Consider the following 14,309-nt stretch of genomic DNA (forward strand, 5'->3'; position numbering starts at 1 on the left):
ATGGCATTCAGGAGGGTTCCCAGAAGACTAGAAGAAGGCCAATATGGTGCCTGTCTTCAAGAAAAGAGAACCCAGGGAATTACAGGCTGTGGCAGTGCACTGTTGGTGTCTGCCACTTTAAGGGCTGAGTCAAGCAGCCAGCAGGTGCTTGACTGCAGTGGCCATTTCAGAACTCTTGCTGCCTATATAAACAGAGGAGTTGAATGCTGGCAGTCTAGGCAGAAACATTACCTGACTGAACTATGTGGATCAGTTAGCAGGTACAAGCTGGAGGCTCTTGGTCCTGGGTATCACCTAAAATGCCATCCTGCTGGGGAAGGGTGGCCTGGTGGTACAGGAGTCCCCAGGAAATGCCAGGCAAGTAACCTCCCTGGTGAAAGGTGATGAGAGGCACCTTATTCCCAGCCCCCATCTTCAGGTGGGCTTTGGAGGCAGGAGTGGGGCCAGGCACAGCTGTGGCCACCTGAGCCCAAGACCCCAGGGAGTGAGTGTAGTGGGGCCAGGCATAGCAAACAGAGTGCCACCTGAGCCTATGGGGGTGGTCAGCTCTGAGACCCAGAGAGAGGGCAGTGTAAGGAGGCCTGAGGGAAGAAGGCAGAGCTGTGTGGCTATGCACTGAGTAGGGCTGAATGGGAGCAGGCCTGAAGGACTGCGTGTGAGAGGGGTTGAGTTGGGCTGAACTAGGAGTAAGCCTGAAAAGCAGTGCAAGGGCCAGCCCTGTAAGTAGTTGATTGAGAAGACAATGAGCAGACCCCAGGGTGAGGTATGTTGTAGAGGCCCTAGAGAGGGCGTGGTAGGAACCCCACATGAGGGGAGCAGACCAAGGTATGTCTTTAGACACCTGAGGTTGTAGTTTGGGCCAGAGGCCGAGTAAGGGGACTCAGTTGGAAAGATGGGCAAGTCTTGACCCCGGTAAATCCTCCACCTCAAGGAGGCCAAGTGTGGATCAAAAGTAAGACCTGTAGTTGAGCACAATGACCTGCTGCTCCAGTGGGGGAATGAAAGTCCCTGTGAGACCCTTGAGCACCAGTCATGGTGTGCATTAAAAACATCATGTGGATGCCATTTGTGAGGCATGGGCTGTGGTGTAGAAGAGGTTGGAGCCACAGATAGCAGCCCCTGGCACTGAGGCACTTAATGGGCAAGTTTCTGCATTTACAATCTGTTTATGGGAACACCAAAGTCATGGCAGATGAGACAGGGCAGATTGCCCCATAGAGACAGGTCGGCGGGCCGGCCAGCATAGGGCCTGGCCCCTAGCATGCCCCCTGTCACACAGGCCAATCAGTTTGACCTCCAATCCCTGGTAAAATCCTGGAAAAAATTATCAAAGAATCCACTATTGATAGGCTAACAGAAGGCAGTATTCTAAAGGACAGCCAACATGGCTTCATTGTGGGCAGGTCATGCCTGACCAACCTCATCTCCTTCAATGCTCAAGTAACTTGCCACCTAGATAGGGGAAATTAGGTTCATGTCATATACTTGAACTTCAAAAAGGCCTTCAACTGAGTCTTCCATGATGTCCACATGGTAAAAATTGGAAAACGTGGCCTCAACTACTTTACGGCTCCAAGCTAGGACCCAGCGTATTAATAGACAAAACTGAGTCATTGTGGCGGAAGGTGACTAGTGGTGTCCCTCAGTGTTCTGTACTTGGAACAGTGCTTGTTAACACGTTTATTAATTATTTGGATTTAGGAATTAAAAGTGAACTGGTAAAGTTTGCGGATGACACTAAACTATGGGAGACTGTGGTCACACTCAAGGACAGGCTGGCAATACAGGCTGATCTGGACAGGGTTGCAAGGTAAGTGGATCTTAACCTGATAATGTTTAACATGGAGAAATGTAAAGTGCTCCATATGAGGAGAAATAACCCACAACGTGCTTACGGGCTTGGCAGTGCTATGCTTGCCACACCACAACTGAAAGAGACCTGGGGGTCATGGCAGACCACAGAATGAACATGAGCCACTGATGCAATATTGTATCTGGCAGAGCAAATCAAACACTGGCATGCTCAAGATGCCTCAGTAGATGCAAGACAAAGGATGTCATCCTCCTGCTCTACTCAGCCTTGGTGAGACCGCAGCTGGAGTTCTGCATCCAGTTCTGGGTGCTGCACTTCAGGAAGGATGTAGAGAACCTCAAGAGAATCCAAAGGAGGGCCACGCGCATGATTAGAGGTCTGGAAAGCAGGTCATATGAGGAGAGGCTGAAAGACTTGGGACTTCAGCCTGGAGAAGAGAAGATTCAGAGGGGACTTGGTGGCAGCCTATAGTATATTAGGAGCATACATCAGGGCCTTGGGGACCATGTGTTCACCAAGGTCCCCAGTGGAGGACAAGTAACAATGGGCACAAACTGATTGAAGATTGCTTCAGATTAGACCTAAAGGAAAACGTATTTACAATATGAGTGCTGAAGGTATGGAATGGACCCCCCTGCAGAGGTGGTACAGTCACTCACCCTGGCGATCTTCAGAAAGTGTCTTGATGCCCATGCTCATCTGATCCCAGCAGTCTTTTCTGCCCAAGGACAGGGGGGCCATACCTGATGATCTTGTAAGGTCCCTTCCAGCCTCTAGCATCTATGAATCTGTAAGATAGGCAGGGTGACTTCTTGTGGTCTCTTTCAGCCATACTTTCTATGACTGTATGATAACAAACATGGTTATCACTTGTGGCTGTATGGCAACATTTTACTGTCTGCCGTAAAAGTTGAATTTGGCTCTAATCTTCATGGAAGAGAGTAGAGGCTATTGCACAGTCAGCAACAATTTGAGTGCAGGTAATATTCAGGCACAAGTTAATTCAGAAAAGGAGTTGCTATATGACAACAAGAACGGGGGAGAGAAAAAACTGGGCCTGCTATGTGAGCAGCAGGTTAAATGGCTGATCAGTCTGTGCACAAGCTCCTCCCTCTAGTCTACAGTAGCAAAACAATAATTTGGTTTGTGTGGATTTTTTTTTTTTGTTGTTGGTTGGTTGTTTGGTTGGTTGGTTTTTTGTTTGTTTGGGTTTTTTTACCCGTCTTTTTGTGGCAAACTGGCTTTGCCAAGTTTCTTGCTGTTCTCATGTTTGCAGGACCAGCCAGCTGGCACACCAGCTCTTCTTTAATGATGAAGGCTAGAATGGAGTTTCACTGTAAACTTGGCCTTCTCACTGACTTCTCCCATAGAAGACCAGACATCCTCAGAATAAGGAACCAAAATAGCCTCTTTACTTATCAGTTCACTTAGGTGTTTTGAGTTGAACAAAGCCGACCCTATATCAAAGAGCATTACTGTCTGACTAAATCTTTCTCCCATTTAGTTAACCAGGTTTCAGTCCCACAGTATCAGCCCTGCCATAAACCTGCTAATTTAAGTCTTCATCTGTGCTACAGGAGTTAGTACCTGTATCACAGCACTTACTAGCACCTTCTGTTCTCTGAAAGAATGGCTTGCATCAAAAAACAGAATTAAACCGGTAAGTAAGGGGCTGTGGGCCTCACTTAGACTTGGAGAAGGCTTGCTACTTGTGAGCAACGTGAATGAACTAGGCCTTCTGAAGAGACCTGAAATTAGGAGAATGTGCCGATTTGCCTCTAGAAGGGCCAAACAAGTGCAAAAGCAGCAGGGGGAAAAAGCAGAGAAGGTTGTGGGGGAAAAATGACAAATAAGGGGATGAAGCTGGCATCAAAGACGGAACAAAAGAGATTCTGGAGATGCCATAAGAGATGAGGAGGGGTAGGAAGAAGTATCCAAGTCTTAAAAGCAACTGCAGTGTTGTTAAGGAGTCCATTTGTCTGGAAAGTGGGGGTAGGGACCTGAGGGGGAGACTTACTATAAAAGGGACAGCTAAGACATGTTATTTAGCAGATGAAAATTATGCCTCATTTGGCTTCTGTGGTATTCCAGATAAATATAGCCAGTCACTTGGTTAAATATAGTTCTAATCCACACTGCAGTTCTTGTGAGCTGATAAATCTATATAAATTACTTTACTTATGCTCCTTCTCACACTCTCTGATTACTAAGGAACACATTTTGCTCTTACACCATGTAGAAGCCCACTGACTTTGAGCCAAAACACAGTCCTACTGCAGCCGAGGGCAAAACTCTCATTGACTTAAGTGGACTACAGTTTGATCCTTTGGGCCACCTATTGGGTATGCAAGAGGACTTGAACATGGTAGAATAGAATTGGATGTGTGCCTAAGACCCTGAAAATCCATGAATGCATCCACTTCTATAAGAGTGGCCATCTTGGCATTCAGAATGAATTATCAAAAAACCAGAGAGGAGGATGAGGACCCAATCACCTTTTATTTTAACTATTTTTCAAACTACTAGATTTCCACTTGGGCAGGGTAGAATATGATCACATCTGGTCATCCAGCTCGACTAACATACCTCCTAGGTGGAACAAAGCTTGGCTGTTTATCTTTAATGGAGCTGCACTTGCAGAGTTTATGGCAGTACAGAATTTTTCTCATTTTTTTTTCCCCCTCTTCTACCTTCATGTAATTTGTGCTGTTTAAAGAGCAATAGGGATTGACAGGCTTTAGAAACAAGGCTGCTAACTCGCTGAGAAGGGTTTGTGTGAAATAATAAGCTCATCATAATTATGTCTCAAATGCAGCATTACAAACTCCCTCAATTTACTTCCCCAAATGTGTGTGGCTAAGAATAGAGACATGAACCCCATTAGCTCTGACTAGGGACCCCCACTTAGATTGGTTGACTACCCCATTTACCCACCTCCTGAAGAAAGAAATCAAGTCATCAGGAAGCAGGTGGAGCTCCCTTGCTTCTCCCTGAAAAAACAACTGTCTTTCATGGGAGTGGGAAAGCCAAGCAACTCAGAGCAGCCCTGTTCTGTTTTCTCCTCCCATGAACTTGGGAGTAGTGGTCCTCTTCTCTCCCTCTCTCTGTGACACAAGACCAGCACTGGGGATGTGGGTAGAGGGCAACGAGCAAGCTGCCTTTCCACATAGGTAGTGGGGACAGGGGACTTTCCTACAGATGTTCTCCTCCAGGTCCAGGGGGTGGAGAGCCCAAAGAGCTGTGGGGAGAGTGGAAGTGAGGGGAGCTGGGTGAAGATGGGGCAGATGTGGGTGCTAATGTGTGGTCCAGGGGGCAGGAATGATGAGGTAGAGGGGAAGAACTACTGTATTTTCATGCATATAGCCCACACACTGATACGACCCACACCCATGTATAACACACAGAAAATTGGACTATTTTACAAAAATATGTGTATTCCCCACACCCCGAGACATGGCCACAGGTGCAGGCTCTGCTGGGCTTGTGGGCTCTGCTGGGCTTGTGGGCTCTGCAGGGGAGGGGAGGGATGAGGAGCTGTGAGCCCCGCCGTCGCCACCAGCCGCACTCTGCTGGGCATGGCTGCTGGAGCTGGAGCCCATAGCTAGGGACAGGCTATGCTGTTCTAAAGACTCTGCATAGCCTGCACACGTTTTTACAAACTTGACAGATGGGTATAGCCTGCAGACTAGATTTGTGAAAATACGGTAACTGTGAGCAGGGGCCAGGCAAACATAAGGTAAGGGAGAACTCCCACGGTGCAGTCAAAATCAGTGTGGCTCTCTGCTCTTTGGGAGAGCTGGTGACACTAACTGTCCTGTGTAAACTGCTTGGGGCTGGTTAGAAATTAAGAGTCCAAAGCACAGTATAATCTTTTTTTTAAAAGCTCATGAATTTTGGGTTGGTTTTCCCCCCCCACCCCCTTCTCTGCACTGGGCTGAAGCCCTCTTCAACCCCTTAGTAACGTGGCTGTCCAGAGCTGTGCTACCTTCTGACAGCTGCTGCTCCCAGGCCTTCACTGCTCCTGGGGAGCCCTCCTTTGTTAGGGAGGTATCTTAGTATCACAGAAGTCCTATGTGTTTGTGCTCAATGGAATCACATTAAAAATACAAGGAGGTGTGGGTGGTCAAAGAAGAGTTCAGGGATATGGCCACCAGGGGGCATAACTGACCCAGGCAGAGGTGACTATGGCACTGACAGACTGGGAGAGGAAGGAAAGCACAGTTCAGCTCTGAGAACTTGTTAAGAGTAAGAACTTGGTGAATATTTGTGCAGAAATGCAACTGGGCATTTGAGCACCTTGGGTGGCAGCTGCACCTAGGACAACATCAGTGCTGCAGTAGCCAGGCCAGCAACACAGTTGCTGCTATTCTGTGCCCCACACTCTTCTCAACAGGGTTGGTATGCAGGGCTAGTCCCTCGATTGCCCCCTCTTCATTATGCTCCTGTGTCTGTGTGTGTCTGTCCATTTGTTAGGGTAACACTATGTGGATTTTTGGGGAGCATTGGATTTGCAGCTGGAACAAGGCTTTAATCTGTGTCTCAGCAGAGCTGCTGACCACAAGGCAAAATGATGTATTAAAATAACCTTGCAGATGCTTAGACAAGCAGTTTTCTAAATAAAGTCGTAGTGTTAGAGCCCATTGTGTAAAAAAACAAGATGTAGCCCACCAGCTATTGTCGGGAGATAAAGCAGAAGCAAAACCTTGGAGATGGTGCTGAAATCAGAAAAGAACTACAAGGAACCAGTAGTTGATGGAGAGTAGCCAAGTTTATGGCCTTACATATGTGCTCTTAGCAGAGAGGCATATAAATGAATGAAATGCATAGGCATAACATGCTAATAAAGCAAACAGTAAACAGAGGCAGAGCTTGAGATGGGAGGAGAAATGGATGGAACAGAAGGAAGAACAGAGGAGGAACAAATGTTAATATGTATGAACCAAGGTGTGTAAAATGTGAAGGAAAAAAAACAAACAAACTATTGTTCAGTGCAGGTCCCATGTTTTGAGTTTTTTTTGGGACCTTTGCCCAAAGCTGTCTCCATTCTGAATAACACTGTTGCAAGCAATGTATGCTAGTGTTTGCTCCCTGTTTTCTCTGGCTAATGAGTAACAGGATCCATGAGCAATTGGATTGTCATCTCCCTAGTTCTTGGGTGCCGAATAGAGTCGGGGGTCTAACACAATTCATTTCCAGTGCAGTACCTATTCAATCTTTGTGACTCCATAGAGGTGGAGAGCACAACACAGCTACTGGAACTGATGACTTTATTGTTCTGAGCAGAGTCCAAAACTGCAAGTAAACCTAGTGCCTAGGAAGGCACACAAAGTTGTGCTATCTAAAGAGTCAAAACGCCATGACACAATACATCGCAGTACTCCTCGATAGACTTGTTAAATTCTTCTCCCCTAAATATTGTTTGCCACTGAGTGAGCACACATGGGCCTTTTCCTCTCTTATTGCTTACGTGGTTCTTCACTGATGTTCCTGAGACACTAAAAACACACTTTAGTTAGGAACAAGTCTGGTTTGGAACCTGTGGCCCCTCTTACTGATCACCTTCTCCCCCTTTGTACAAAGTTCTTGCATCAGAGTGGTCCCACTGGGAAGTGAGTTTGCTTGCAATTTCCGATGGCAAAGCTCTTTGAAAGAGCAGATTGTGTCTTAGAGGTGAGTCTCTATTACCAGCGGTGCCCAGCTCAGCATTCCCATTGCTGGCAACAAGAGATTGATTCTATCATTTCCCATCAGTGCAAGAAGGATTTTAACATAAGCAGCATTTTTTCAACTCTGATATTTTCCTGGTATCTCTTTAGTCTGATTCATAATTTATTGTAAGGGAGACTCTTGGAATAATCTACTTGCATAATAGCATTTTTAAATATGCCAGCAAGCACTTAAAGCAAAGGCTAAGCTCTGCTTTTCACTGTGAATTCACTATCTCATTTCTGGATTTGGCATGTGTAGAACAGAAGTGGATAGGTGTGGCATGCTTCTTGACAGCACTCTTAGAAGACCTAAAAACAGTATAGACCTTGATTAGGGCCATCCTCATGAAAACACCATAAATTGCATTGCACTTGATCTGCTTGTATAAACTGTCATAGGTCAACTTATGGAGTTCTGGCAGTCTACACCACATATTGGTACCCACATAAAGAGACATGCCCTAGAGAGTTCACTAATCTAATTTAGTTTTATCTTTGTATTGGACAAATCTATTAAGCAGACAGACCCACAGCAGACTTCTTTGGCCTAGAAATAATTATGCAAATCAATACTTACTTGAGGTGCAAATTGCCTGGGTATTGTCACTGTTTTTTCTCAACCTGTGGTAAAGTCAAGAAAATATAAGTGAAAAGAAAATAGGTGTTTAGAACCCAGATGGCATTTCTCCAAACATATCATAAACTTTTACAGAAGATCAGATTCACAAGCAAAACTACTCAACAGTGCCCCCTTTCAGTACTGAGCCAAAGGCAGCTCCTTTTGCAGCAAAACAACCTTCTGAAGCCTGATGACTGCAGCTCTGGAGCTTAACCAACAAGAAAGACTGGGCCAATGGCAAAATATGTGCCCAAACAAAACAACTGATATAAAAGAATCCTTCATAAGGAAGAGGACACCTAGATTATGAGGCACTGGATCAGACTACAGGAAAACGGTAAGGTAGAAAATAGTGTGGTTGGATCAGAGATTTGTGTGCATTTTGCATCTGTGTTTTCCTACTTTACAAATACTGTTGCATACCTCCTTGTTTTGATGTTATTTTTCCTGCATTCTGCAAACAAATGCTTGAAGAGAATAATATTCTTCTTGCAAAGGTCTGTATTGCAAAAAAACCAGTTAGGCTACACTTCCAAGTGAGGTGGGAATGAATGAGGGGAGTGATGGTCTATTTTTGAGTTACAGTTGCCACACACAATCACAGAATATCTAACTTGTCTCTCACCCAAAAGAGAAAAATAGTACTCCCCTCTTCCCCTCTATTCTACCTGAAGGCCCTCAGACCATCAGAGATAATAGGTGCGGTAAAGGGAAGGGCTACAACTGGAGCACTTGCACGTGGGCCTTGTGTCCTTTTCTTTGCTGAACACACTCCTACGGGTGATACTATAGCACCTCTGCCTATGCTACTGGGTTGAGCAGGAAAACCCTCTGCTTCAAGCCTTTCTGGGACATAGAGCAGTCTGACTTCATGCATGTAGTGTGTGCCTGTGTATGAATATGTTCTGATACTGATGAAATGGGTTCAGCTCTTAACTTTGCTTAGGACTAGTAATTTAGTTCAACCTGGCTTAACCTGGACTTATGAACTGGGGCTATCACTGATCTACATGTAACCCGGGCAGTACTCCAAGAGGTACCCCTCTACAATTGAAGGGATCAAAGCAGGTGCACAAGCACAGGGGGAGGAGAGTCCCTACACCTCCCACAATAGAGCAGAGCCAGACCACCAATGGGGACTTAACCATATACCTTTTAATACTGGGAACATAACAGGCATAAATCAGAGGGTATAGTGGATACTACAATGCCCCCAGGGGGGCAGAATTCAATAAAGGTTAGACACTTGCAATCATTGACAAAAAACAGAGTTAACAAAATATAAAACACAAACAGCAGAACAAACAATACAGGTTGGTGAAATATAAAAATGCACAAAATGTCAAATGACAAGGAAATATAGGGCTCTGGTACCTGGAAGGGTGGGGGGAACATAATGGCCCCTTTCCACTGCAAGAAGATTTGCTTCCTGTTAGCTCACTCACCCCAGCTGAGACTTGAACCTCAGTCTCCCACATAGTAGGTAGGAATGCTGCCACACAGCCACCACTAGTCTAACTTGCTAAGGGTCTTGACCTTCCTGGAGCCCTGGCCTCATGTTGAGCTGGCTGGCCTCTGATCGGAGGAGCTGGAAGCAGAGCTGGGAACCCCTCAGGTCACTGCTCAGATCCTTCCTGGAGCAGCGGGAGCCTCTCCTGCTGGCTGCAGCCTGTCGTATGGGATCCTGGAGCCCAGTGGGGAGCCTCTCCTGCCAGCCACACGCCATGCTGCTGAGGGTCTCACTGCTGCCTGCAGGTCCTGCTCTTTCAGGTTCTTCTGGGGCACTGCTCCTGCCCCGCTGGCTCAGCTCTGTGAAGCTCCTTCCTTGTTGTCCCTCACTGGTCTCTCCCCTGTATTCAACCATCAGCAGAGAGAGAGAATACAGTTTCCATATATTTCTTTAAACTTTTCCTTTTAATTTTCTTAATCTTGAACTGACCTGCTATTTTTTGTAATACATCACTAGAAATGTTCAAGAGATTGGGTTCCCTTTATGTCTGTATTTGTATAGCTTCTACTCCTGAATGGATCACCTGATGGTTCACATTTTCTGACTTAACTACATCAAAAGGAAACGAACTGTCCTCTAACATGCATAATTTCTAGGTCTGAATACAGACCGGGGGTGGGGAAGGAATATCATTTTCCAATATAAAGTACGTAAGTAGGCCATGTTTTATAATAAATATGTTAATGAACTGTACCTGCAGGGCCATCATTATACATGGGGACTAGGTGGCAATCTATATTCATTTTGTGGCATGTAGATTCCTTTGGGAAGAGTAGCATGGAGAGCTTCTGCAACCAGACATGATTTTACTCGTATACTTGCTGTATGTAAATATATGTATCCATTTCACCTAGCCCAACAAAAGCAAGCCAGTTTTGGCCTAGGCATGGGGCTTATGGTGTGTCTTGACTTGGAGATCAATCAATCAGTGATGATGCTGGCTTGACCAATTGTATTATTTCACTCCATTATGATCTGCCTGCTGTCTCATACATCCCATACCAGGAAATGATTTCCTGTTTCTGTTTAGGAATGGACATAAACATGTAACAGATCTTTCCCATCTCTGGCATATTTTAGTTGATCATGTAACCTGGGTACACTGAGGGTGTGCCCTCCCAGCCAAATGGAGAGGAAGTGTGACAGGCTAGGATGCTGAGGGAGGGACGACACTGCCTTACATGAAGATCCTTCTGTTTCCCTATAGAGACTACCCCACGAGTGTACACCTAACTATACAGTTTTATTATTACAAATATATAATTAAACATTTACATGCCAGAAATAATTGAATACCTGATATTACAAAGTAACTTGCATAATTTCCAAGTCAAGAAATGAGTTACCTGACCCAATAAATCCAATAATATTCACCACAGAGGGTAAGACCCAATACTTAAAAATATGTACACAACTGACCCGAAGACTTCTTCAAGGTCTCAAACCTATCAACATCACGGCTAACCACACTAAAATAATAAGAACAATATTTATAAAATATAAAGCGCAACATAAACTCAGAACCTCAACCACATAGAAGTCTAATTATGAATTTGTTCCCTGAGCCTGGAGAACAGGAGTCCCCTCACCCACTCCCAACAGGGTTTTGGGACCCACCTATTGGGAGGGGTCTTCTGCCAAGCTCTAGTGAGGCCACCCCTAATACCTCTCCTCCTTTTCAGGGCTCCAGTGCTCCAATAACTCATGGCCCTTCTGATAGTCCAGCTTGTCCCAGCATGATGCTCCCCGCTGGGGTCTCTTCTCCCAAGCTGCCTCCAGACTCCTCTTGTGGCTTGGTGCCCCTGGCCTGGGCATACAGGCCTTGCAGTATTACCTGTTTTGGTCCTCACAGCCCTCTGCAGATTTGCTTGCACCGCTCTATGCCCTGCTCTGAGCACCGAGGGCTAGCTGCTTCACCCAGTGGGGTTGCTGGGCTCCCAACCACCTGACTCATACTGGGGCAGCCTTCCCCATTTTCCATGCCCTGCTTGGCACCAGGGCTCTTTCAGCTAACCCAAGCAGCCTTTCACTGCTCACCACTCCTGGATCTTGCCCAGATCATGTGCACAGTGGTTGCCAGCCACTTGCTGGGGTCTGCAAGCTCGAGTTGCCTTGCTGGGCTCCTAGAGCCTGGACTCTGTGCATTGGACTACGCACAAGGATGAGCCCAAGGGCCTCACACCCTCCAAGGGATCTTCAGGAGCTTGGGGCTATTCCCCACCTTTCTTGTTCTGATTTTCCTTCTTCAGCTTCCCCATCATGTCCCCCTGCATGCTGGGCATGCTGCTTCTTTAATATACTGCAGGGGCTCCACCCCCGAAGTCCTCCAGACCTAGCAGGGTGCAGTCTCAAACCAGGTCCAGACTGCTCCTTACCGCCTTCCCTTCAAGGAAAGGGCGTGGCTTTGCTTACCCTGGCTTGCTTCTGATTGGTGGATGGGCTCCACCAATCATAATTGCAGAATCGCAAGCCCAGGACTCATCCGGAGCTCAAAAAGTGTGTCTGCTACAATCAAATCCAGTTAATGAAGCACAGATAATTCACTAGATCCGGTTGTCACCTGGGGATACACACACCCTTGGGAGTACTTTGAAAGGTCCCAGGGGTACATGGGGGTGGGCAGGGATGGAGCGCACCCACCCCATACTGCTGCCTCACAAGAGCAGGGCTGCACAGATTCTGCTTTGCCACTGCTCCTCCAATCACCATAGTTTCATAGTTTCCAGGGTCAGAAGGGACCTGAGCAGATCATCTAGTCCGACCCCCTGCCATGGCAGGAAAGAACACTGGGGTCAAACGACCCCAGCAAGATGTTCATCTAACCTCCTCTTAAACACCCCCAGGGTAGGAGCCTGCACCACTTCTCTTGGAAGTTGGTTCCAGACCCTAGCCGCCCTGACTGTGAAGTAGCGCCTCCTGATACCTAACCTAAACCTACCCTCTGCCAGCTTGTGACCGTTATTCCTGGTCACTCCTGGCGGTGTTCGGGGGAACAGTGACTCCCCCAATGCCTCCTGATTCCCCCTGACTAATTTATAACAGGCCACTAGATCCCCCCTCAGCCTTCTCTTGTGTAGGCTGAACAGGTTCAGGTCCCGTGGCCTCTCCTCATAGGGCCTGCCCTCTTGTCCCCTGATCATATGAGTGGTCTTCCTCTGGACCCTCTCCATGCTGTCGACATCCCTCTTGAGGTGTGGTGCCCAGACCTGGACGCAGTACTTCAGCTGTGGCCTGACCAGTGCCGCATAGAGGGGGAGGATCACCTCTTTGGACCTGCTTGAGATGCATCTGTGGATGCATGACAAGGTGCGGTTGGCCTTCCTAACTGCCTCCCCACACTGCCGGCCCATGTTCATCTTGGAGTCAGTGATGACCCCCAGATCCTTTTCCGCCTCCGTGCCTAACCTGTAGGTATGGTGCCGGTTGTTCCTCCCGAGGTGCATCACCTTGCACTTGTCTGTGTTGAAACCCATCCTATTCTCATCCGCCCACCCTTGTAACCTGTCTAGGTCTAATTGTAGCCTGTTGCATCCTTCCAGTGTGCCCACATCCCCCCACATCTTAGTGTCATCAGCAAATATGAACAGGGTGCTTTTTACCCCCTCATCCAAATCACTGATAAAGATGTTGAACAGTGCGGGCCCGAGGACCGAGCCCTGCGGAACCCCACTGCCCACATCCTTCCAGGTTGAGAAGGACCCATCCACTACCACCTTCTGGGTGTGGCCCTCCAGCCAGTTGGTGACCCATTTGACTGTGTGGGTGTCTACACCACAGCCCCCCAGTTTCTTAATGAGAACAGGGTGAGAGACAGTGTCAAAAGCCTTCCGGAAGTCCAGGAAGACTATGTCCACTGCTACCCCTGCATCTAATGATCTGGTGATCTGATCATAAAAGGCCACCAGGTTGGTCTGACAAGACCTGCCACTGATGAACCCATGTTGGTTGCCCCTAAGCATGCAGTCCCCTGCTGGCCCCTCCTAGATGTGTGTCAGAATAATTTTCTCGAACAGCTTGCCTAGAATCGAGGTAAGACTAACCGGCCTATAGTTTCCCGGGTCCTCCTTCCTGCCTTTTTTGAAGATGGGGACCACGTTGGCCCTCTTCCAGTCCTCCGGTACCTCACCAGAGCACCACAAGTGCTCATAAAGCCGTGCCAGGGGACTTGCAATGGCCTCAGCCAGTTCCTTTAGAACTCTAGGGTGGAGATCATCCGGGCCAGCTGACTTGAATACTTCCAACCCCTCCAGAAGCTCCCTAACTAAATCCTCGCTAACCCGTGGCCCAGGTGTGCCTCCCCCGGGGCCCGAGGGGGGCCCAGCAGAGAGGTGGCTGTTCTGGTCCCTACTTAGGAAGACGGAGGCAAAGAAATCGTTAAACACCATGCCCGCGCTCCACATCTGTTCGCTTCCCACTCCCTCCCTCCCTCCTAGGGGTACATTTATTAAAAAGGGGGCTGCGGGGGGTACACTTATTTTAAAAGGTTGAAAACCCCTGCATTAGATAAACCACCTCCAAACTAGTTCCCGGCTGCTTTTTCAAACTGAACACTGGGTATTTTTGCTTTATAAATAAACTCTACTTTTATAAAAAATCAACAAGGATGTTTTTATTTATTCTTTTTGCAAAAACTTATGTTTCATTTCCAGTTTTACTTTT

The 14,309-nt window shown here is 47.2% G+C and overlaps 1 protein-coding gene across 1 annotated transcript in view; it reads right to left on the minus strand.

Moving 5' to 3' along the window:
- Positions 1-14,309, minus strand: part of AIFM2 (AIF family member 2, ferroptosis suppressor) — a 152,169-nt gene that overhangs the window by 30,827 nt on the left and 107,033 nt on the right. The window contains exons 3-5 of the mRNA XM_090058250.1: positions 9,586-9,990; positions 8,099-8,142; positions 2,473-2,601 (exon numbers count right to left, since the gene is read on the minus strand). The gene's annotated coding sequence lies outside the window, so the exon portion shown is untranslated. The remainder of the gene's footprint in view (positions 1-2,472; positions 2,602-8,098; positions 8,143-9,585; positions 9,991-14,309) is intronic.

This window comes from Crocodylus siamensis, chromosome 7 (genome assembly GCF_052110815.1).
Source record: "Crocodylus siamensis isolate JL-2025a chromosome 7, ASM5211081v1, whole genome shotgun sequence".
NCBI lineage: Eukaryota > Metazoa > Chordata > Crocodylia > Crocodylidae > Crocodylus > Crocodylus siamensis.